The sequence below is a fragment of the Thermobia domestica genome, chromosome 3, assembly GCF_964235325.1.
Source record: "Thermobia domestica chromosome 3, izTheDome1.hap1.1, whole genome shotgun sequence".
Lineage (NCBI taxonomy): Eukaryota > Metazoa > Arthropoda > Insecta > Zygentoma > Lepismatidae > Thermobia > Thermobia domestica.
In genome coordinates, this window is record NC_137456.1 from 312,576,296 (window position 1) to 312,602,727 (window position 26,432).

At 36.9% G+C, this 26,432-nt stretch overlaps 1 protein-coding gene across 1 annotated transcript in view; it reads right to left on the minus strand.

Annotated features, from left to right (window-relative positions):
• Positions 1 to 24,054, minus strand: part of Trpgamma (Transient receptor potential cation channel gamma) — a 1,754,629-nt gene extending 1,730,575 nt beyond the window's left edge. Inside the window, exon 1 of the mRNA XM_081752586.1 lies at positions 23,458 to 24,054. The gene's annotated coding sequence lies outside the window, so the exon portion shown is untranslated. The remainder of the gene's footprint in view (positions 1 to 23,457) is intronic.
• Positions 24,055 to 26,432: the final 2,378 nt, after the last annotated feature.

Sequence of the window (26,432 nt, forward strand, 5' to 3'; positions counted from 1 at the left end):
CCGCCACCATACCCTCTAGGACGTCCCTCATGATACAATCTCTTCTTAGGCAATGTCCCAACCAGTTTCTCTTCCTCTTCCTAATAATATCTAAAAGTGTTCTTTTCTCACCCACCATTTCTAACACTCTCTGATTCGTTTTCCGCTCTACCCAACTAATTTTTTCCATTCTTCTCCACACCCACATTTCGAAGGCTTCCAGTCGATTTTCGTCACCCTTACGCAATGTCCACGTTTCCGCCCCATATAGCACAACACTCCACACGAAGCATTTTATGAGTCTTTTTCTCAACTCTTTGTTCAAGGTCCCACAAAACAGACTTTTCTTTCTTTTAAAGGTTTCTTTCGCCATTCCTATTCTTGCTTTTATTTCACGTTCGCATTTCATGTCATTACTAAGAACACTACCCAGGTATCGAAAACTATTCACTTGTTCTATTTTCTCCCCTCCTACTTTTATATTTGACACAGACCCCTTCGTTCCAATCACCATGGCTTTTGTCTTTCTAATATTTATTTTCATCCCATATTCTACAAAGCCCCTTCTCACTTTTTCTAAGATTTTATTGATTTTCTTTTCAGATTCTGCAACAAGGGCCATATCGTCTGCAAATCTTATGCATCTAATCATTCTACCTCCTACCGAACTGCCATCATCATCATGTAGGCTCTTTTTCACTATCTCTTCTAGATAGACATTAAACAGTGTTGGCGAGAGGCAGCATCCTTGTCGAACTCCCCTTCCAATTGCACTCTCTTCCGTCAGTTCTTCCCCTATCCTAACACTTACTTGTTGGTTCATGTATAAGTTTCTTATGAGTCTTCTGTCTTTCCATTCCAACCCTATCTTTGTTAGAACTCCCAACAACAATTCCCAATTCACGCGGTCAAAAGCCTTTTCTAGATCAATAAATACAACATACACCTCTTTCCCTTTTTCTATAAATCTTTCACCGATCACCCTTAATAATCTAATAGCATCTCTTGTGCCCTTGCCTCTTCTGAACCCGAACTGCTCTTCCTCAACATCTTTATTTGTTCTTCCATATAACCTTCTGTTCAGTATTCGGAACAGAATTTTAGCTGCATGAGATATGAGACTAATAGTTCTATAATCCTCACCTCTCTTTGGGTTCGATTTCTTAGCCATCGGTATCATGATCGTTTTCAGAAAGTCTCTTGGCCATTCTCCTGTTTCATATATTTCATTGCATAGTCGCCACAATTCTTTCTTTTCCTTGTCTCCTATATTTTTAATGAATTCAATTGGTATGTTATCTATTCCTGTTGCCTTTCCATTCCTAATCTCAGATATTGCCTTTTCAAACTCATCCCGAAGAATACTAAATCCTTTATCATCCTCGCCTACTTCATTTTTCACTTCAACATTTAGGCTACACGGTCTATCCCTACTCTCATATAAGTCTTCAACGTATTCTTTCCACCTTCCTATGACCTCATTTCTCTCGCTGACTACCTTCCCATTCTTATTTTCTACTGCCATCATGATACTCCCTTGTTTCCTCCGAAATTCCATAGATTTCACCTCCTTGTACATTTCCTCATATTTCCCAACTCTTTCTAATTCTTCTATGTCCTCGCATTTTCTTTTGTAAAACTCTTCCTTCGCTTTGTCTGTTTCTCTTCGTAATTCATTATTTAACTTTCTGTACATCTTTCTGCCCTCTTCTGTCTCAACCTGTTTCCACATCTTCCTCTCCCTCATTTTCTGCAACATCTGCTCTGTAACCCATGGTTTCTTAGCAGTTTTGTGTTCGCGGTAACCTACTGCTTCTTCTGCAGCCTACTGTAAGCAACGTTTAATATGTTCCCACCGTGCGTTACTACCTGCGCCTATCCTTTCCTCGTTTGAACATTTTTCTTCGAATTTTTCAGCGAAAAGATTTCTAATTTCCTCGTTTTTCAACTTTTCAGTATTCAACACTTTGTTACCTACTTTTCTTCTGCCTACATTTTTCAGTTGAATATCTACTTCGGCCAGCACAAGATTATGATCAGAGAAAATATCAGCCCCGGGAAGGGTCTTCGCGTTCTTTAAGCTATTCCGATACCTGTCCTGAATCATAACGTAGTCTATCTGATATCTTCCGCCGTCTATTGGTAACTGATAGATGTCTTAATTTCCTGAAACATATTATTATTAGGAGTTGAAGCTTTTTTGGTGATATGATGTGAATATATGATCTAAGGATAACCAGGTGAAGCAGGCCCGTATCCAGGAGTCTAGGGGGCCGGGCCCCCACTAAATTTTTGCGGCCCCCCCTAAAATTTCTACGGTAGGCTTACAAATGAACTTTAATATAGTGATGAATTATAATATGGTTGGATCGGGCTCCCCTAACTTCAGCCGACCTCCCCCCTACATTTTTGGGCTGGCTACCGGCCTGAGGTGTAGTATTCGTCGTCCAACATTTCGAGAGCATACATTGTTCTCATCTTTAGGGGCAGTATCAAGAGACCAGGCAAAGAAATTGTGTATATAATGTATATTATCTGGAGTGGGGAAGGCGGGCTCTGATTGGCTGATAGATTGTCCAGTCACAGTTGTCACCCAGAATTGGCTGTGGTTGGTCGGTGTATGGTGCTTTCTGATTGGTTGGTGGCTGTCAAATCAGTTATTGACTTAATGACTGGTTCTCTTTGCCTGGTCTCTTCATACTGAGCCTGAAAATGAGAACAATGTCTGTTCTCGAAACATTGGACAACGATCACTTCACCTGGTTGATATCCGGAGAACATATATTCGCAAAATTTTTATTATTGAACTCCAGATTGTATCTAGCATCATTTGCATTCTCTTAACAGTGACACATACGCTCCTGGATATACTACTTACATTTGGAATAATAACATTACAAATCAAGTATTTTGTGTTGCAATTCTAGACAAGTCTTCGCAAGTTAAAAATAATAATAAAGATACACTGGACAAATAAGCTCTACCTATATAAGTCTTTGTAATCAACTGAAGTGGCTAAGAGGTTAGCGTACTGCGTAGCGCACAACTTTTACAAAAATTGGCTTATTAGACTCCGACAAATGCGATTGTGGAGAGATTCAAAATTCAGATCACTTGGTTTTTTTACTGCCATAATGTGATCTTACCAGATGAAGATCAAGATTTAAGAAATGAAAAGAAATGAAATCTTTGAGTTTTACGTCCCACGCTTATGCCGGTTAGGCTAAAAGAGACGGTGATGATGAGAGATGAGTGAAATGGTGGAATGAAGAAAGTGGGAGGAAACGGGAGAACCCCGAGAAAATCCACAAGCACGGTGTTTGCCCACCACAAAGTTCACTTGGCGGGGGCTCAAGATTTAAGAGTCAATCTACGGAATATTCAGGAACAACACGGAATAATAGAACTGATAGTAAAGTGAACTATAGAAAAGGCTTAAACAAAATTTGCACTAAAATATCACAAATAAATACAGCACAAATAAGCCTAAGTCTAAGGAGAAGAAGACATAATTAAGTGAAATAATTGGAACGTTCCACAATGAACAGAAAGTTGTATAATAACAACGGTACTCAAGTTACAGTATTTTTGTGTTAGTGGTTAGTCCAGTGTAGTGCGTATGTGTCTAGTGTATTATTTCGAAAAGAAGAGTTAACATTGGAAATAAGTGGAGAACCACTTGGTTAGTAGCAACAGGATCAGAAGTCCAATTTTAACAGAACAAACTATATTAAGGTTGGTTTAAAGGGACAAGTTTTGCCGATAGATGGTAATACAGTCTTCGTATCTCTCCCATGTATTCTTTACCTTTCACGAAAATTTTACAATTTCTCTTACAAATTTCAACCTAGATACTTCAAATTTTTAGAAAAGAAACTTCATAACCTATTAAAGAGAACAATCTGTGCCGATTTTTTATTTAGAATTTTCTTCATTGTTGAAATGGATACCCAAACCTTTAACAATGACACTGTTTCAATAGTGAAGAAAATTCTAAATAAAAAATTGGCACGGATTGTTGTCTTCGATATTTTATGAAGTTCCTTCTCCAAATTCTAAATTTTAGGTGTCTCTAGGTTGAAATTTATAAGACAAATTTTAAATTTTCGTGAAAGGTAAAAAATACATGGGAGAGATACGAAGACTGTTGTGACATCTATCGGCAAAACTTGTTCCTTTACACTAACCTTAAACAGAAACGGTACGGAGGACCAACAAGAAAGCAGTTATTAAGTCATTCACATACAAACTATATAATACAGGTGAAACCAAATAGATTCCATAAGTATCAAAAATTTTGTTGATTAATCTAAAACAGGTGAGAAACCAAATAAGTTTTATAAGTAAAAACAAATATAAAAATAAATATTAATCGTCAAATTTTTCAACACAGGAGGGAAACCAAACATATTCAAATAAATAAACCAACACACAGGTGAAACCGAACAATTTAGTTTCAATGTAATCAAAAATAAGTCTTTCTTTTAATAATGTTTTATTAGTAGTTGACATGTGATTTTGTGAATGTTGTATTTTATGCATATATGTTATGCATTATGTTTGTGTGATTTGTAAATCATGTAATAATAAATTTTATTTCTTTCTGTTATGGTTAATAAAGAAAAAAGAAGAAAATAGACCTGAGATAGTTAACTCAGGTTCCAGAAAACCCACCCCTACCTAAATAGGGAAGGATAACATAGGAAGAGAGAGAGATCTGAAAAATAGGAGAGAGATTATTCAAAATGGGCAGTTGCGTCTGCCGATAATACGAAAATATTTGACAAAGGCAGGGGTAGTGCAGTATAAAAAAGAACCGCTTTTGGAATAGGAAACCTGGGTTCGACTTCGAGAGGGATCTCATGTGATTCGGATCCCACGATAATCTGTAGGTCCACGTCTAATATAGCCTTGCTGCTGATCGGAACGCTAACTGCAAAATAAAAGAATAAAACAAGTCATCCAAGTATATATCCTTTTTGGATCAAAAGATACAATATATTACAATCAAAAATTTTCTTGTAGGCCTTATATCTGGGGAGCTACATATAGAGTGAACAAACCCAAACTATCAGTTAACTCAGTATGATCTGCTTATTCCGTAAAACAAACGAAAACTCAATTTAGGGGCCGTTCAAAAATTTTGTGGCCCCTGATCCAAAAACTAATTATTGGTCAAGATCGCAATCTTTTGATCCTTTTTTTTTTTTTCCTTTTTGGTTTTCCTAAAATTCTTGTTTCTGTTTTACCCTTTATTCTGTGAGTTTTGCAGAAGTTTCTTACAGTTTTGAGTGTGTTCAACCGTAACGGACCATTTTGACACAGGGTCCTTAGCAGTGGCGTATTTACGATTTTGTTTCGGGGAGGGCTGTGCTAACGTTCGGGAGGGGCTTTGCCTGAAAATGTGAAAATTCTGCAAGATATTTAATATACTTTACTATAGTAAGTAAGATTTCGGGGGGCTTAAGCCCGGTAGCCCCCCCCTAAATACGCCACTAGTCCTTAGTAATATTTATGCTTTAATGTGGATTATGCCATTATGTCAGCTCCTACAGTACATGCGTATATTTTATTTATTTATTTATTTCAAAGTGTATTTATATCTAGAAAGTCCATATACATGTTTAAGTCAGATTCGGAATAATAAACTATATGATTATTACAAGGATGTTATAAAATAGAGGATCTGCTCTTACAACATAATCTTGAAGCCATACATCACAGTTTCACCACTCCTACTCTGCCCACTCCGTCCAATAAGATCGCAATGTTTTGAGGCAACAATCATGGCGGAAACGAAAGTAGCCAATCAGACAATGGCGGAAACAAGAGTAGCCACTCAGAGGTGCCGATGCTCGGTTTTTTGTGGCTTCATTGATTTAATAGGATGAAGATACATATGGGCAGATCCTCTATTTTATAACATCCTTGGATTGTTATTTAATATGCAGTAAATGAAATATTTAGTAGCTGTATTTAAAAACAAAAAGTATAAAAAATTATAAAATATTTTTTATTAAAATAACAATAAATTTCTGGTAAATGTACTATTTTCCGTTATATTTTGAACATATATGTATTATTAGATAGGAAAGTCATTTTAATACTTCATTTTACAACAGTAATTCGTCACATATGCGAAAAAAATTACTTAACAATGTATGTTATAATTAAACCCTCATGAACATTTGGGCGTTGTCTTCAGTGCTAAATAAATAAAAACTCCTCCAAGGACAGGTGACGACAAATTTAATTCTCTTGATATGTCATTTTAACAACCATCCATCATGAATATCGTCCCTCATATTGTGTGTAAGGTGTGATCGCGGAATTGTGTGTGTGTTTTTTTAACGAGTATTATTACTTTTTTTCCCCTGTATTACAACACATTAGGAAAGAGTTTGCACGTCAGGAAATGGGCTAACATTCATTTACGGGCAAAGCTTGCTATTTTTCTATTTTTCGTTCTTCACTTGTTTTTACTTTAAACAATCAATCATTAGGATAATATCGTACTTAATCTAGAGAATTGATCTTATCTTACAAAGTTTGACATGGACGTAGAATTCGACCTTTTTACTGTGTGGGTAAAATATATTTATGTCCCGAGTCATGGGCCATCAACGTTAAGATTTAGACTTATATATTTATTTAGGTTCCTAATTAGTTTGTTCGCCTAGGTGCAGAAGAGTATTTGTGGATTCCCCAATTAGCGAATTATTTTGAAGATATATCAGTTGAAGCTTGAACCCCTAACAAGAGCTAGATGACAAAACAAGGCAGCCTGCTAGATCTTTCGACTGTAGCAAAGATAAATTAGATGAAAAAATCCGATAATCGTCATAATGGTACATTGATGATCGGTTTTATCGCCACTTGAGTGACTCTTTTGCTATTCTGGAGCCGCGGTGGCTCAGTGGTAGAGCGTTCACCTCTGATGCTTGGAGTCCTGAGTTCGATCCCAGCCCCCGCCAAGTGAACTTTGTGTTGTACAAACACCGTGTGCGTGAGTTTTCTCGGGGTTCTCCCGTTTCCTCCCACTTTCTTCATTTCATTCATTACTCATCATCACCGTCTCATTTAGCCAAACCGGCATAACAGTGGGACGTAAAACTCAAAGATTTCATTTATTTTTTCTTCTGCTATTCTGAATTCAGTGGCTATGTGCAGTGTTTCTTCCGGACATGTATTTTGGGGGAGGAACTACCCCCCCCCCTCTCTTTGGTCTCCTCCGGAACTCTCCTGGCGCTGCTTCTGCCACGACCAAGCTGCAATCTTTCTTGTAGTGCAGATTCTTTGTACGGCGTTGGAAGGAGTAGAATCAGTAACCTAAATGGTGCATGCGCATACGCATGGCCGCATGAAGGGGGAGCAAGGGGCCCGCCCCCATGGGTCAAGAAAATGTAATATAGCAACCATGGAGATGCCTCCCCTAGAAATTTTCTTTGGACGCCTAATGTTCCGTACAGATTTCCTAAATGCTGCTACGTACTCGATTTATATCCCCGTAGGCTACGTAAAGATTTTCTGGATTGATTTTGTGATATGTAATTCAAGGAATGTCTAGATCATATACAAGTATGGAACTGTGTAGTGTCATAACCAGATAACGTTTGTCAAAGTAGGTACCACGATTATCTGTATCCTGCACGCACGCACAGAGAGCATACATAATTTAAGTCTATTTGTAACTGTACAGATTAGTCCAAGCAAAGCAGCAATCATTTACGTAGCCTGGTACAGAAAATCCTCGTAGTATCGTTTTTAACTTCGCCACTTCAGACTTTCTTTTTCCTCTCAGTGTGGCTTTCTAAACTGCAATTATTAGTATCATGTGGTATCATTTATTTGATTGTACGGTTAGTACATCCGTCCGTTACTTCACACGATAACTAGAAAGAAAGCAAATTTTTGAATTCTGTTCTTTTGCAATCTTTTCCCGTAGCAAATTCTGTCGAGGAATTTGAAGCTTAAAATATATAAATTGATAATCGTACCTGTTGTGCTGTGTAGTTGAGAAACGTGATCGCTTACTCTGAAGGATGTTCCACAAAGAAAACATTCTTTTGAAATGTCTACCATTTCTGTTCTAGTAAGTTGGCAGCACTGAACGTTACACGGTTTTCATTATTGTCTTTGTGATTAATAGTCACGGAGCGCCAAATAGCTCATAATCGTCGTCTGTTTTCTAGGAATGGAGCACTTCTAGACGGAGCAGCGCGTTGTCATAGTGGAAACTCATTAGAAATGTGATGAGCGCTCCATTCCTATCCGGATGACGAACATGCGCTATTCGGGGTTCTGTGACTACTAACCACAAAGAGAACAGATTAAAATCACGGAACGTATAATGCTGCCAACTTACTAGAACAGAAATGGCGGGAATTTCAAACGTTGCGTTCTTTATGAGACGCCATTAAGAATAAAATCCGATGGCGAATATTCGGACCCAAGAGGAACGAGAATGGGGAATGTCAAAACCTTTATAACGAGGAACTACATAACTTATATCGTTTTCCAAATATTGTTAGTATCAGCAAGTCTAGGAAGCTCAAGTGGGCAGGTTATGTAGCCAGGATCGAAGAAAGTAGGAACGCTTTCAAAATCCAATCAGAAAACGATCGTTAGGAAGACTAGGGGCGGATCCAGGACGGACTTCTGGGGGGGGGGCGGTCGGTAGTAATACTGCTACTTAGAGCTACTTTTAAGAGCTCCAAACTTTTTATGGATGGGTTTATTTATATGTAAAATGAGAATGTTTCCTCTTCTGGGGGGGGCAATCGCCCCGATCTCCCCCCCTGGATCCGCCCCTGCCCCGAAGACATGGGCGCAGGTGGGAAGACAATATTAAGATGGATCTCACAGAAATAGGAATACGAACTAGAAACTGAATTCAGTTGAATAGGGACAGAAGATAATGGAAAGTTTTGTGATCGCGTCATTGAACCTCTGGAATTCATGGACCATAAAATAAGTTAACTTTTGCAATAGACATTTAGAACGAAATCAATGAACACCTCTACGAGTAACAATGATTTTAACACTGGCTATACATAGTCTACTCGTTCATAAATATACGTTTTAAGTGATGCTGTATACTGTCTTTAGCAGAATTTATTTAAGTGGTTTCGTAACTGCATCATTATCATAGATCATTGATAGTACATTTTTGACACTCTGCGTAAGCCAGGACAGAATAAGAAATATACAGGGAGGTTGTTTCCCGTTTTGCTTCCCTTCTCCCTCCTCTGACAACGGTAGATTGAATGTGTGTCATATATTCTGTGAAGTTTTGTTGCATTCTGTGTATTCTCTTTTTTGTTTCATGTGTTTAGGGGAATAAAGGCCAGAGCTACAAACACATGAAAGTAACTATATGGAATATATAATTTTATTAAAAAATCCGTAATCAACGGCCTTACGTTACAGCGATATTGTATATCTATACGATAAATTACTTCTATTTTCGTATCTTGATTTTGGGTAACGTTACGTAAAAGTACACAATCTATTAAGCAGAAGAAGAAGAAGAAAAAGAGATAATATATTGTTGATTCTAAATATAAAGAAATAAGATTTAATCGTAGTAGCTGAAAATATGTGTTGATGTTATATGTATAATTGGTACTCATAGTTACCATAACAGTAAATAGTTATTTATTAAAACGTTGCTATGACAATCATAAGGAAAAATTAGTATTATTAATGGAGTTGTGAGGGAATAATAAAAGGTAGTTGTTACAAGGTGACGTGTTTGACTTCATTTAATTTTATCGTGTTGATATATTTTAAAAAAATATACGAACTGTAGGCTAAATGAAACGCGTAAAATATAATAATAATAAGTTAATAATCGTTACATTTTAGATGGGAGTTCCTATATACGTTACAACGTTACAGCCAAAGCTAAAAGTTTAAGAAAAAAAGAATTTACAGTTAACCCTTTGGAGTTCAAATACCTATTTTTAGGTACTAAAGTACTATCTTGTACGTGATGACCAGCTGTTACATATGGAGTTTAAAACGAAGAAAAAGAAAGATATATGATGTTTAAAAAAGTGTTCGTGGTCCGATTGGCTATCACTGTCTTAGGTAAACCCTGAAAGGCTGTATCCTTATCAAACACCAATCAAAACTTTAGCCTCTACACTGAGAAAAAGAAAACATCTGTGGCGTACGTAAAATCGTAATTACATCCATAAATTCTGTAGGTTTTCAACTTAAGAGTCTTCATCCCGGCGAAATTAAAATACCGCTAATTTTACAGTAATTATGTGATATCTTCAAACAGATAAAAGATAATTGAAATATGGAACAAGAGCGCCCTAGACAATATTATTTTGCGTGAGGTACCGTTGTCACGAATCACTTATCTGCTTTCGATTTCGAGCCAATTTGAAAATCGGCATTTATTTTCGCGTTTCTAAACAGCTGAAAACGGAAAGCCACTAGTTGACTTGTGATAACAGTACCTCACGGAAAATAATATTGTCTAGGGCGCTCTTGTTCCATATTTCAATTATCTTTTATCTATTTGAAGATATCACATAATTATTGTAAAATTAGCGGTATTTTAATTTCGCCGGGATGAAGACTCTTAACGTACGACTATAGGTAACATCCTGCAGCAAACGTATAACTGAAAACGTATGTTTTATAATAGTTTCCGTATGTGTTCCATCTATAGTACTTTCCGTTTGTGTTCCATCTATAGTATTTTCCGTATGTGTTTCATCTATAGTACTTTCCGTATGACTGTATATAGGCGATAGAGATCTCATATACAGATGGACGTAAATAACATATAACTGATGTACGTATACATATGTAATATACGGAAGACTGTTAGACATCAGACATCCTGCAGCGACATGATGTAACGTCTAAGGGGGAAAAGAGCAGAACGTATGTGGCATGTGGATAACGTATGCTCCGTACAGATTTCCGTAGTAAACATAAGGATACCATATATTTGTAAAGTAAACCGCTGCCCTAATAACGGATTTTTCTCAGTGTAACAACCGCGGTACACCAACTCATTGATACAAATGGAAGGCAAAGAATTGTTGAATTAAAATTTGAGGTATTAATATCCATCGACATGTATAAAATTATCTATTTTATACCTGTAGCCGATCCGAACGAATGGAGAAGCTAGTACACAACTCGAAAGAGAACTATGTAAAGCTTTGTTGAAGTTCAGTGTTTCTATTTAGTACCGACACGTAGATGTAAAGTTTAAGATGGCATAAAAAGGAATGTAATACGTTGAAGTTTGAAAGTTCTCTTGCCGAGAATGGAACCTGAGAGTCCATACACGATAGGCGCCGCACGAGCTACGCACTAGACTTACGCAAAGCTTTTCAAATCTCGCAAATATAATTGTTTCCATAGTCAAATGAGCTCATGATAGTACCAGAAATAGAGTAATTGTAACGCAGGGGCGGATCCAGGATGGACTTCTGGAGGGGCAGTGGGATATAATACTGCTACTTTAGAGCTACTTTTAAGAGCTCCAAACTCTGAGATGGGTTTTATTTATATGTAAAAGAAGAAAGCTTCCTCTTCTGGGGGGGGGGGCATCGCCCCGATCGACTTCCTCCCGGATCCGCCCCTGATTCTAAGCATTCTTTATTATATCTAATAAATAGCGACTTGTAAAAATAAGAAATCAGTTCCTTAAAAATGTCCAACTTTGACGTAAATAAAGATTTATGGGTACTTAATTCTATATTGTAAGCATTTAACCCAAAAAATAATATCCAAAGATAAGACATATATAAATTGATAGATCTGACTGATCTGAACAAAATTATATTCGTGCATATCAAACCTCATGCGTAATTTTTGAGAAAACAGAGACAAATTTCTTTGTAAACGTAATAATTGATGGACATGAACCATCTCACATATTGAGGTAAAAATGACGCTGAACTATACCCTAATTAAGGTCTTTATTATCACACTAGAAAGTTGACACTATGTATCTATCAGGAACGCACCTAAAGGGGGTCCACTAAGTCCTGACTTCTCCCCCCCCCCAGCAAGCAATCTTCGTAACTCATCTAATATTTTTGTACACTTTCGTAACATAATTATGCTTGTTTAATAGCGAAATAACTTATGTAGCCTCAAGATTTGAATTTACACCTTCCTTTCCTTGTAAAAAAATAATGTAGTTCTATCAAATTTTCTAAGAAAATGAGTTGTAGTAATTAACAATTACTTTTTCGTCTTTTAGGTTGCATGCATACTGGGTGCGCGCTTAGTATGTAGGCTACAAAAATATGCCACAAAATTTTGGGGACAGATTGTTCACATCAAAATAAGAAAAAAAGTTTAAATGGACTTGTGCTCAAAAGTGAGTAGTTTCCGAGTTATAGCTTGCTGAAAACGTGAAAAAAGTGAACTTTAAAAGTTCATAGGTTCACTACTATGGGACCTATCGTAGTCGGGTCAAGACATCACAAAGGAACTGGTATGTGAACTATCCAAATATCCATGTTTAAGGATGCTTCAGAATTTGCACACCAACTTTTAGAGAGGTAGGTGGAGAGTGGTCAAGTGCTGCCAAAAAAAAAAAAAAAAAACTATCTAAAAATGATTGCGCAAGTACCGGAGGTTCTGAAAGATGGATATTTGGATAGTTCACATACTAGTTCCTTAGCCCCTTCAGTGTGGGTGGCGAGTTAACTCGTGTCTTCAAAACACACCTGCTGTGCGGATGGCGTATATATATACGCTTTCATTTTGCTTTGGCTATTTTGTATTGCGTATGGCGAATATACTTGCCCATAGTATATGAGTGATGTTATTCCCGACAATATTTAGCGAGTTTGCGCTCACCTAGGAACCTCAAGAGACCACACAGAAAAATTGGGCTTGATCTGTTGAGGCATTCCCAAATTTTGTGTAACCTAACCATATGACGATGATGATGATGATGATGATGATGATAACCATAAATACGACAATGACAAGTTATAGTAGCTAATTAGAAGCAACAAAGATCATAATGCCGAAACTTTCATTGTGATTGCTTGAGAGGTTCAAAAGTTATTAAAAGGTAACAAATTCCAGTTCTAAAAAAAAAAAAAAAAAAAACTACACTTTTTTACAGCGGTTCGTATCTGAAAATTACGCACTCAAGGGGTTAGTGATGTGTTGACCAGACTACGATCAGTCTTATAGTAGTGGAACAAATAACCTTTAAACTTCATTTTATTCACGTATTCGACACCGTATACCTACAAAACTATGCACTTCCAACCACAGGTCTATAATATATATGTATATATATATATTGACCTGAGGAATATATTCTTAAAATATTGTGGGAATTTTTTGTAATAACCCATATAGTATGGTTAATGGGATTTTATCTAAAATTATCGGTACTTTTTATATTTCATTTATATTTAAGTAAAATATTGTCTAAAGATAAGACTAGTCGATAGGCCACATCGAACTGAATAAGGATAACTTCTTATGCCTAGTTTTCGGGAACACAGAAGAAAACTTTTTTTTGGGGGCTGAAAGATAAACGAGCTCGTATCTTCGTTGCCAATAATACAGTAATTCTTATTTATTTATTTATTTACTAGCAGCGTTCACCCCGCTTCGCTGCGGTCACCCCGGAACGCAATAAACGTTGTTACTTAGATAATTTTTACTTTTTCGCTTTCAAGTGATATGATAAAAACCATAGAAGATTGCAGTAAATGTTAACATTATATCGCCTGTCATTTATGTTAACCCGCCCCGCTTCGCTGCGGTCACCCCGGAACGCAATAAACTTTGTTACTTAGATAATTTTTACTTTTTCGCTTTCAAGTGATATGATAAAAACCATAGAAGATTGCAGTAAATGTTAACATTATATCGCCTGTCATTTATGTTAACCCGCCCCGCTTCGCTGCGGTCACCCCGGAACGCAATAAACGTTGTTACTTAGATAATTTTTACTTTTTCGCTTTCAAGTGATATGATAAAAACCATAGAAGATTGCAGTAAATGTTAACATTATATCGCCTGTCATTTATGTTAACCCGCCCCGCTTCGCTGCGGTCACCCCGGAACGCAATAAACTTTGTTACTTAGATAATTTTTACTTTTTCGCTTTCAAGTGATTGCAGTAAATGTTAACATTATAGCGCCTGTCATTTATGTTAACCCGCCGAGTGACATGGTCATGCGGGTTGCATATAAATACGTTTATTTTTACCTATGATGATCTAACAAAGGATTTGTACGTTATGGACACTTGAATGGTCAATTATCTCAAGACACTGGTAATTAAAAATTAAAGTGATATGATAAAAACCATCTAGGGTCCAAATCCTAATAACCCCCCAAAAATAAAAGAAATTGGTTCAGCCGTATTAGCGTGATGAGGGAACAAAGGATTTGTACGTTCTCTTTTATATATATAGATTGTATTTTGTTATTAAAAAACCGACCATCAACCGGTCTTGGCTTTTAAAATTAGTAGGATATTTCAAGTAGTCTATACTGTACTTGCGTGATTAATCAGGAGTTTAAAAATCCTTTTTAACACCAAAGCTTACAGGTATGGCTCTACAAACTTCGTGTAGATTACAATAAAAGAGATAGAGTTGTTAATTACCGTTAGTTGCAAGTAGGGCCTGGATTTATATCTACTTTATAAACTTTAAATATACATGCAAACATTAACGAAAAAAATTAGAAACTGTACACTGTAAATAAAGTAATATACAGCTAAGAAACAGTTTATTCATTTGCTTGCAGTGTTATCTGTGTCCAGAATAAACTTCCACAGTATACTACTCGGAGTTTTTCGAAGTTCTCTCGTGTTAAATCTTCATCTATTATTTACCGAAATAAATTAATAGTAGATATATTCCGGAAACGCCCTTTCAATATTAACTAACGTTATTGGATAACATTTGTGCATTCTCAGTTTCAATTGGTTGGATTGAAGTTTAGCGGTACTTTTTACCAGCGAGACTATATAAGACATGAATCTACAGATTAACGTGGAATATGAATTACATGAGCTCCGCCGGAAATCAAACTCGGGTCTCTCGCAGCGAAGACACGACGATAACCATATTGCAAAGAGGGATATCGCCTTCAGTTTCGAGAAGTACTGTTAAAATTTGAGTATTCGAATCATTGGTTCCTCAAATATTCATTATTCGAAAAATTAAATAATAAATAATTATCGAGTCGTTTCGCGTTCAAATACTGAAAATGAATATTTCAATTGCAGCAGTAGTTTTTAGACCGTTGTTTCAACAATTCTCGAAAAATGTACATGAATGCAATTAATATCGTGACTGTAGAATAGGGAGTACGATGGCTTAGTGATAGGGCTCTTACTTTTGATACGTGGGGTCTTTGGTTCGATCCCCGACCAAGTAAGTTTGTAATGCACAATATCATGTCCGTGAATTTTCTCGGAGTACTCCCGTTTTCTCCCCAACTTCTCATTCCAACTTTTCCGCCATCATCATTCTCTTGCCTTAATTCTCTATCCCCTTTACCCTAATAGACATAATCATGAGACGTTAAACTGGAATATTTAATGTCACTTCATTTCTTACTCTAAAATAGAGAATTCCCATTACTCAGAAGGAAGTTTCTTACTAGACATCCAGCACACAAGAAATTATCAATTCAGGACGATAAGAAAATGAAATGAAATTAAATATTTAAGTTTTACGTTCCACGTTTATGCCGGTTAGGCTAAAGGAGACAGTGATGATGAGATATGAATAAAATGATGTAATCAAGAAAGTGGGAGGAAACGGAAGTACCCGACAAAACTCACGAGTACAATGTTTGTCCACCACAAAGTCCACACGGGGCGAGCTGGGATCGGACCAGGGACCCCAAGCACTGGAGGTGAACGCTCTACCACTGAGCCACCGCGCCCCCCTCAGGACGATAAGAATATATTCAAATATCGTCGATGAAGGGCCTAAGTGGCATATCTTGACTTTTAAAACTTTACAAGGGAGTAATTTGAAACTTCTCTTTGAACTTTATACTCTGCTATTCATTTCAAAATATATTATTTTCAGAAAGTTCGTATCTCCGTTAAATATAAGGAATTCAGGTATGAAATTTTTATGGTTGATAGAACAGGTTTAATAAGTATAGATGTTGGTCAGAATTCAAATCACGATTTTTCAATTTACGACACTTCGCCCCTTCACCGACGAAATATGTAGAAATATGCGACTACCCTTAGAATATGCAGTAATCTTCTAAATATGCATTTACACGTGCGTATATGCATTTTTTTTTAAAATGAGGACCTTAGTCATAAGTGTTTCTCATGTAGAGCTACATATGAGCCAAAGAAAATTAATACAAAATTGCAAATAAAATTGTACGTCACTAGTGTATAACAAAAAAGAACCCAAAGATGAGACATACCAATCCATGCATCTCATTGAACTGAACGAAAATATATGCGTAAATGTAAATACTCATGCGTAGTTTACGAGAAAATCGATAAAAGCTCTTTTTTAAAAATAAATCTTAAAATATCGTTACTGTAGGGTTATGATAACTATGCCACTTATTAAGACAAAGCTGATATTTCAATAAATCTTAATACCTTCATCAATTCGTTAACCTTTTACAGTCCATCAAATTCTTCATTCTGACACTAGGAAGACGACAGTACGGGGGTATTAAAATGAGCCCAAAGTTATGATTAACTTCTAAATAATATTTTCCCCCTTAAATATAATATACTAACATCGGTTACTCGCTTTACTCGGTTAGAATTAAAAAAAAAATTAAATGCACAACTTCTTATCTCATGTGTTTGGTACCCGTGAAATATGCTATTTTCGTTTATAGTGACATGGATTTAAACGGCATTGAAAGTGTCACTGTTCTTCTCACCGATTCCAAAAGCTATGGATTCGACACTAACATCGGTCATTTTCGATCATTTTATATTAGACCTTATATTTCCTCCCTCTCGAAGTTTCGAGGGTGGATGTGGATTTAAAAGGGATCGGAAGTGTCAGTGTTCATCCCAGAGACCCCGAAAACTATGGATTCGACACTAATATTGATCATTGTAGATATTTTTATATAGCTCCTCCTCTCCCTCCCCCAAATTGCTGGGCTTAATTGAGATGTAAACGGGATCGGAAGTGTCACTGTTCTAGTAAGTAACCTTGAAAACTATGGATTTGACAGTAATATTGGTCACTTTCGATCATTTGTCCAAAGGAGGTATACAGTACCGTACTGATCAGTTCATTGCATTTTATATCGTTTCTTATTGTTATCTATCGGGTAGATGTAGTTTCTTTATTATTTGTATTTTTACTTATTTTTACTTCCGTCTTAAGGTCGTAAGAGCCGAAGTAAATAAACCCATCTCAGCGATCTCGAAAACTATAGATTCAACACTAATCTCGGTCATTTTCGATCATTTTAAAATCCTCTCCAAACTCCCTCTCCTAAGTTTTACTGTAGAAGTAAAATTATAAAAGTCATTCCAGGCCCGTACCTCATCTACGAGTATGTTCAAAATTTCATCGAGATCGGTCGGGTGGTTCAAGAGATTAAGAATCACAAACCTAGTCACTTTCAATTTTAAAATATAGATTTTTACGTCAGTCAATAAATCACATCGAACTGAAGAAAATGATAGGCTTGTGGGTGAAATCATATGCGTAGTTTTTGAGAAAATCTAGAAGAAAAACTAATTTTTATTTCACTAATATCTATGTCGATCGTTGTCAGTTTGATAACTTTTATTTCCCTGGTTCATTTATGTATTGAATGTGTAAAAATACAGTTATGTAGCAGAATATATCCATGACTGTTTGTCTTGCTAATGGATACACATATTACTACTGTGTCATATATACTGCTAGCACTAACACATTCTCCTATCATTGACACATATAGGCCTATTCCTGAAAGTGACACACTGACTCCTGCCAATGTCACATGTACTTCTAACATACACGTTCCTACCAGTGACACACATAATCCGACCTGTGATACATATACTCCTACTATTGATACACATATTCCGACTAGTGACACACATATTCCTAAAAGTGAAAAAATGAAATCTTTAAGTTTTACGTCCCACGGTTATGCCGGTTAGGCTAAAGAGACGGTGATGATGAGTAATGAATGAAATGGTGGAATGAAGAAAGTGGGAGGAAACGGGAGAACCCCGAGAAAACCCACGCACACGGTGTTTGTCCACCACAAAGTTCACTTGGCGAGGGCTGGCATCGAACCCGGGACCCCTAGCACCAGAGGTGAACGCTCTACCACTGAGCCACCGCGGCCCCCTTCCTAAAAGTGAGACACATACTACTAACATACATATTCCTACAAGTGACACAAGGGATATTTATGTTAGGAATATGTGTGTCACTCGTAGAAATGTATGTGTCAATGGTACGAGTATATGTATCACAGGTAGGATTATGTGTATCACTGGTAGGAGTGAGTATATGTGCCACCGTTAGTCGAACATAAATAATACTGTAGATACTATCTGCTATTCAACAGCGTACTTATTTTACATTTAGAATACAAAAAAAAAATCTGTAGCAGAATGTAAGCTGTCACTTGTTATAAGGTACGAAGGACATTTCTTTTAGCGTCATAAAAATCGTTTTCTTTGTCGATATTCTCGAAAACTGAACATGATTGACCCTGAAGCAATATAAATTTCTCCAGTTCCATGTTATCTAACGATTGATATGAAGTATGTGTCAACTTTGGACTCATCTTATTTGAACAGAAAATATTGTTTAAGACTTAATGATAATTATCGCTTATAATCTCATTAGCCCTGTCATATTACTGGTGTCAATGAATTTGATGATTTTCAGTTTAAGATACCCTTTCCGCAGCGACGTTATATGAGACGCGGACTGACAGTTTAACGTGGGATACGAAGCACATGAGCTCCCCATTGGGAATCGAACCCAGGTCTCCCCACGCCAAAGGAGTGTCCGCTAACTGATGGAGCTCGATGGAGCTCGATAGAGCTCGTAGTGTTGTGATGAAGAGCTTGATAAGGTATATCCTTTAGTAACAATTTGCTCTTAATATCATAATGGATTGAATTTCTTAGAACTTTAATTTTTTAGCTTCATATACAAATTCGTTTTTTTTTCTAATTTTCTCCAAAATTATACACAATGTTTTATACTTATTAGTATCATTTTAATCAGCTTAATAAGACATATTTGTTCATATATTTCTCAACTTGGGACATTTTTTCCATTAAACTAACAATATTGTAGAATTGGTTTATTGCTTACTTTTCTGAGAATCGTTCGTTCCAGACATTAGAAACTTTCAATGAAGCACATTGTTCACCTGTTCCTCGTACGATTTTCATGACTCCAAAAGTTTTCATTATTTCTATTAAAAATATTTACCACCTTTCTATTAAAGCCTACAGAATATAATTACTGGACGTAAATCTGAAACATTAATTACACTTAAAGTGCGAGCGGTCTCAGGTTTGATTTCTGGTGGGGGGTACTCAGTTGAAAAGATGTAACAACTTTTTCTGGCCAACTATTCTGAGGTTTTTCCTTGGTTTTCCTCATTCATACCAGGCAAATGCCGGGATGGTACCTAGCATAATAGTCCCAGGTCGCCTCCTTCCTTCCCCAATTCTTTCTTCCTCTCCAATTTGCCGGGTAGTGTCATCGCCGATGGGCATCATCTCTCATATACGTGTGACGGGTTAACATGACCATACATGCCGAAAGCCCACAAATCTAATTTCTAATCCTAATCCTAGTGACAGGCTAATATGGTCATAGATGCCGAAAGCCCAGAAGTCTAATTCCTAATTCTAATCCTAGTGACGGGCTAACGTGGCCATAGATGCCGAAAGCCCAGAAATCTAATTCCTAATCCTAATCCTAGTGACGGGCTAACATGGCCATAGATGCCGAAAGCCCATAAATCTAATTCCTAATCCTAATCCTAGTGACGGGCTAACATGGTCATAGATGGCGAAAGCCCATAAATCTAATTCCTAATCCTAATCCTAGTGACGGGCTAACATGGCCATAGCTGCCGAAAGCCCAGAAATCTAATTCCTAATCCTAATCCTAGTGACGGGCTAACATGGCCATAGCTGCCGAAAGCCCATAAATCTAATTCCTAATCCTAATCCTTAATTGCACTTAATTCTAGTCTGTTTATGTATTGAAATTTTGCTTCCCTTTTCAGTACCAAAGCTATATAAGAGTGGATTCAAAAGTACCGTAATGCATTCAAATCTTAATGTATCCCACTTGAAATTGTATCCGGAATTACATTCACCAAAGGCTTCCGCGATAGCCACTAGACCAACACGGAGAGTTCATTTAGTTTTTGTTACTTGTTTGATCCATTGAATGTTTGAATCAATAAGGGCTATGGACCTACAATACGCTAATCATAATTAGGAATCGTTCTAGATTAAATGCTCAGAGTCTGATTACTGTCTCCGCTATTTATTAGCACAACATTTCTCATTTTACTGTGTCGTGAATACATGTCAGGTGTGTCGCGAGATTTTTAACGTCTTCTAAGAACTTCCGCAAAGAAATTATCTTTAGAAGTAAATAAAAATTTATTGCCAATTGACTTAATATGTAAGTACACTCATGTCCAAAATTATTGTCGCATCTCTATAAATATGTTGTTGTAAGAATATAATTTGATAACGAATTCTCCCGGTATTTCTTATAATGTTAGTGCGTGTATAATCAGCAAAGACATGTATGTGGCAAATTTCATGTCAAAAGCGCAGTAAATAAGAACAGTAAAACGAAAATAAAACTTTCTTCTCCATTTAGCAACATTTTGTTTTACTCATTCTAATTTTCGTATTTATAATTCTTTTTCTATGAAATTTACCACAAATATACGTTTCCCGATTATACACATAGTAAAAGTATTAAAAGTAGCCTGCAAAATCATTATCAAATTATATTCTTACAAGAAGACAGTTAAAGATATGCAATAATCATTTTGGACATGAGTGTACATATATGTAACACTTAATATGTTTCTATTCAAGAGTCTTACGTATTTGGCTTGTGAGATTTGTATCAAATAGTCGTTCCATAATAATTAAAAATGTATTTTATGTATTTTAATGTGTTTGCCTTTTTTCATCTATAAACAGACATCATATACAGGAATGTGGCGAAAGTGTGAAACGTATTTTGATGTGCCAGAAGGAAAGAAGGTTGAGGAACGCTGTATTAGAACTTCAAGATTAATCTTAATATTTTTACAATGGGTTGCGCACGAGACAAGATTTGTGGCTGTCTGTCTCGAAAATATGCTGTAAAAGTGATGTCTCGACTCGAAAAATGTATATTTTTCTATTGGAAGAGCCGTGTCTCGACGCGAATTTTGTCAGGAAAATCCTGTCTCAACTCGTCTCGTGCGCATCCCTAGAGGTGTGAACTTATATTATAAAATTAGACCCAAAGACCTCAAATATGCGGAACGGGAGAAGAATTTACTGCATTTTCAATAATTATTCTTGTCAGCTTACGGAATGGCGTTATAAAGGAATTCTTATTTATTTATTTATTTATTTATTTATTTATTTATTTTTGTAATACTTTGTCTTCGTGGTGTCTCTACATCTCTTAGAACGCCAAGAAAGATAACCAAAGTTCCATAGCATATTTAAGATATTACTGTCTAAGGCTATGTATTTTGCTTACTTAATTGCAGAACGTCAGACTTTTCGTCATTGTGATCTGAAGTACGTATGCACACATCTTTAAATGAATGCGGTCCTACAATATTAAGGATAGATAACTAACTACTAGATCTCAAAAAAGAGCTTACTACAGCTGGAATGAAGTATTGAGTAACGAAAAAAGGCGCTGTCATCGGTTCGAAACGACGTCTGATTTAGGATTTTCCCTCGACGCATTACCGCATTCGGAGGGAGAGACCTGGGTTCGATTTGCAGGAAAGCTTATGGAGCTCAGAGTCTCAGTTAAGCTATAGTTCTAATATTAACTTGAAAAGAGATTTAAAACTTGGAAACAAACAGTCCACCTCGTCTTTATTGTTTCGTTATATATTTCGTTTACTTATCAAATATTTGATTGTGTCTTTCCGTGAGAAAACTAGGAACAATTCTCTCCAATAGATAGTGAGTTAGGACGATGACTCAAGCTTGCTTCCGATTCCGACACCTTGGTGGCTGAGAGAATATATTGATCCTAGAAATTTCGGAAAAATAATGTTTGTTTTTACATTTTCTTTTAAAAAAAGTCATAATTTAGTATATTCTTTCTCAATGACGGAATTATGAGCACAATTAGGAAATTAGAGTTGAAAAATCTTTGAAATCTTTCAGTTTAACGTCCCACGATTTACCTCATTTTATGTGAAAATCAAATGTGGTACGGAAAGGAAATCTACCATTAATACCTCGCAGAGAAACCTCTCCTTGTAATATAATAAAGCAAGTAAGGCAGGCTCCTATTCACGGGGGACTAGAGGGCCGCCCCCCTAAATTTTCACTGCTCCCGTGAACATTTTGACGATAGCCTTGCAAATGAACACTATAATATCTTGATGAAGTATAATATGGACCTTCCCTAACTTCCACCCCCCTACATTTTTAGGCTGGCTACAGGTTTGAAGTAAGGTAGGTTAATTCGGTGAAAACCAGAGGATAATATTACAAATAGTTACTGAGTTATAGCGTTTTATACATTTTTGTGATGTTATCATTTTGACGCGAAATAATGGTTCACTTTGACTTTTGATGAATTTAACACATAAAGTGAGTTAAAATTTGAAAAATTATCGAACTCTATCACATATTCCAAATCTAATTTTACGTAAATGAAATAAAATCCTACAGTTTAACGTCCTACGATTATGTTCATTAGGCTAAGGGAGACGATGATTAAAGCAAGTGAATGCTAATGGAAGAATTGTTGGAATGAGAATGGGGAAGGAAATGGGAGTATCCCGCAAAATTACTTGTCCGGGGATCGAACCAGGGACTTGAGGCACTAGAGATAAGCGCTCTACCATTGAGCCACCGTGCGCCCAGTAGGAATTAGAGTTGAGTTATGCTTTGTTTCCTTATGTAATTCCTAGGTTATGAAGGATGGTCATGATTAGCCTGGGATTCGAACCACGACTGGAAGTTAGATCCAGTGCAGTTGGAGGAAGACAGAATATCATCCAAGATCAACTCCCAAAATATAGGCCGTTTCTCATCACATTTTCTAGCCACCAAGAGAGATGGATCACAGGACCATGTCATTAATCTCGACTCTAAAGGAAATTGTAAAACCTATCTGTCAAGGTTCGAATCTCGCTCAGGACATGAGTGTTATTTGAAGTCTATTCTTAGTCATGATTCCATTTCTTATTGTTTCATAGAAACTAACCCTGACAGGAAACCGGACACATGAAATTTCACTTCTTTTCAGAACTTACCTTTACTTTACGACACCGTTTTGCAGCAATGGATCTTGATTTTCTTCTAAGAGACTCCAGAGGAATGGAAAACAAAACACTAGCCACTTACACAACTGGAGAATCTTCAAACGCTACTTTCCAGCTTGATCAGCTGATCAAATACGATGTCAATACCATAAACAAACACACCACTGTTAGCAATTTGAATCGTTGCACAAACACGCTCCACTGTTGCTAATTCTTTCAAAAATAATATCATCCAAAGATGGACTTTGATATTTGTTTATTTATTTTAAAAAGAACACAGTCCTAAAAATAATATTTTCTCTTAAAACAGATATTTGTCGTCTGAATAAGATATTGTTTTATCTATAATCTTGAAATTATACACACGCACTCGCGTTCATTCGCACAAGAAACAAATTACAAGAAAAAATAGAAATGACACCGAATGTATAATTAACCAACACGAAACGATTGAATATACACCAACTAAATAAATAAATAAATAATGGAGATGCTTTCAAGGGGGTGATTCTTCTCAAGTGTTACGAATCGGCGAGTTACTTTTAGACACCGACAACCCCGATAATTTCGCAGCCCCGCCTGCTTGTATCCACGACTCGCTTGCATCTGTCACCCCGTTCGGGCATTGAGGATTCGACTCGGTAGTTGAGAGAATCCTCACTAGGTGGAAGCACATGTAAGGACAAAGAGTTTATGTTTAGAAAAAAAAAATAGAATAACGTATAGAAAAACACAGTTTTCATGGTTATACGAGACCACTTATTATTACTTGCAAACATGTACTGAAATTATTGTTTTTTTTTAATTGCATGTGTATAATTTAGTATCAACAAAAGCTATTTGAGCACAATAAAAGGTTGAGTTTTAGGTCTTGGCGGTTGGAAAATGAAATGAAATTTTTAAGTTTTACGTCTCACGCTTATACCGGTTAGGTTAAAGAAGACGCTGATGATGAGAAATGAATGAAATTGTGGCATGAAGAAAGTTGGAGGAAACAGGAGAACCCCGAGAAAACCCAGGCCCACGGTGTTTGTCCACTACAAAGTTCACTTGGCGCGAGTTAGAATCGAACCAAGGACCCCATGCAACAGAGGTGAACGTTTTACTAACGAGTCACCGCGACCCTTTCTGGCATCTATGGTCTTAAGCCCGTTACGTATAAGGGATAACGTCCCTCGTCCAGCACACTAACCTGGGAAGCGGGTGGGGAAGAAGGAAATGGGGAAGGAAGGAAACAACCTGGGATCTATATGTTGGGTCTGCCCCGGCATTTGCCCGGTGTGAATGAAGAAAACCGTCACTGAGAATAACTGGCCCGAATTTGCCGTGGTGGCCCCGTGTAGCGTAGTCGCTAACGCTCTCGCCTTCGGTGCAAGCGGTTCCGGGTTTGATTCCCGGTGGGGCTACTCAGTCGAAAAAATGTAAAACGCTTTTTCAGGCCAGCTACCCTGAATGAGGTTTTCATGGGTTTTCCTCATTCCGAACAAGGCAAATGCCAGGGTGGTACCTAACTTATAGGTCCCAGGCCGCTTCCTTCCTTCCCCGATCCTTTCTTCCTTTTCTTTTCCCGCATAGTGTGCTCGCCGAGGGACGTCATCCCTCAAAACGTGACGGGCTACATGGCCTTAGATGCCGAAAGCCCAGAAATCTAAATCCTAATTCTAATCCTGAATGTGCTGAATGATACCTTATCGATCCGAGTTCCAAACCGAAAATCCCGATTTTAGCTGAAACAACTACTGAAATATAGCGTTATCTACTTGTGATATTATTGTATACATCATTTGGACTATTTGGAATTCGATACAAGTAAAAATCGAACAATCTAATTATTGACCTCATTGTTTGTTTACAAAATATATTTTATGCAAAAGTGAACGGTGTCTTCGTCTAGTATTAGAGGGTCATGGGGTGGGGAATCAACAATCAATACATTAAGGGAAACCCTTCTATCTCATATAATAAAAAAAGTAATGTAGGGTAATTTAGTGAAAAGCAGACGATAATATTACAAATTGTTACTCAGTTAGAATGACTTACATATTCTTGTGACATCATTGGCGAGAAACTTCGCATCGTATTAACTTTTGGATCTCGGATATAAGCAGGTAGTAATTGGGAAATCTATTGCATCTCATTTGCATACCCCAAAATAAATTTTATGTAAAAGTCAAAAAAAAAAAAAGAAAGAAATGAAATATTCAAGTTTTACGTCCCACAGTTATGCCGGTTAGGCTAAAGGAGACGGTGGTTATGAGAAATGAATGAAAATGGTGGAATGAAGAAAGTGGGAGGAAACGGGAGAACCCCGAGAAAACCCACGAGTACGGTGTTTGTCGACCACCAAGTCCACACGGCGCGAGCTGGGATCGAACCAGGGACCCCAAGCTCCGATGGTGAACGCTCTACCACTGAGCTGTTTTGAATCGTTTTCATAAGCTGGATCATAAAATCATAAAATCGTTTTGAATCGTTTTCTTAAGCTAAGTGACAATATGTAGTTCCTGCCTTTTTATACTCTAATCTTCCGCCATGGATCAGGAAATTTGAAATTTTGGGTTTCTCTCTTAACTTGTATCAAAATAATTACATTTGTGCCAAATTTAAAGTTTCCATGTTTACAGGAAGTACTTTATAGGCTTTGATGAGTCAGTCAGTGATAGTTAGTGCCAAGAATGGAGTTTCTTTTTTAATAGTTATTATGACCCTTTATCTCATAACTGAGTTGACATTAAACATTGAAAATTTTACATAGGCTATGATCTAGTAAAGATTAGTGTGACACCCAATTTTCTCTGTCTATCTTTTTTTGAGGGCACACAGTGGATCCGTAGCAGAGTGCTTACTTCAGGTGCGTGGGGGTTTCTGGTTCAGTCCCCGGATAAGTAAGTTTGTGCTGAACAACATCATCTCCGTGAGTTTTCTCGGAGTACTCCCTTTTCCTCCCAAATTTCCATTCCGCCAAT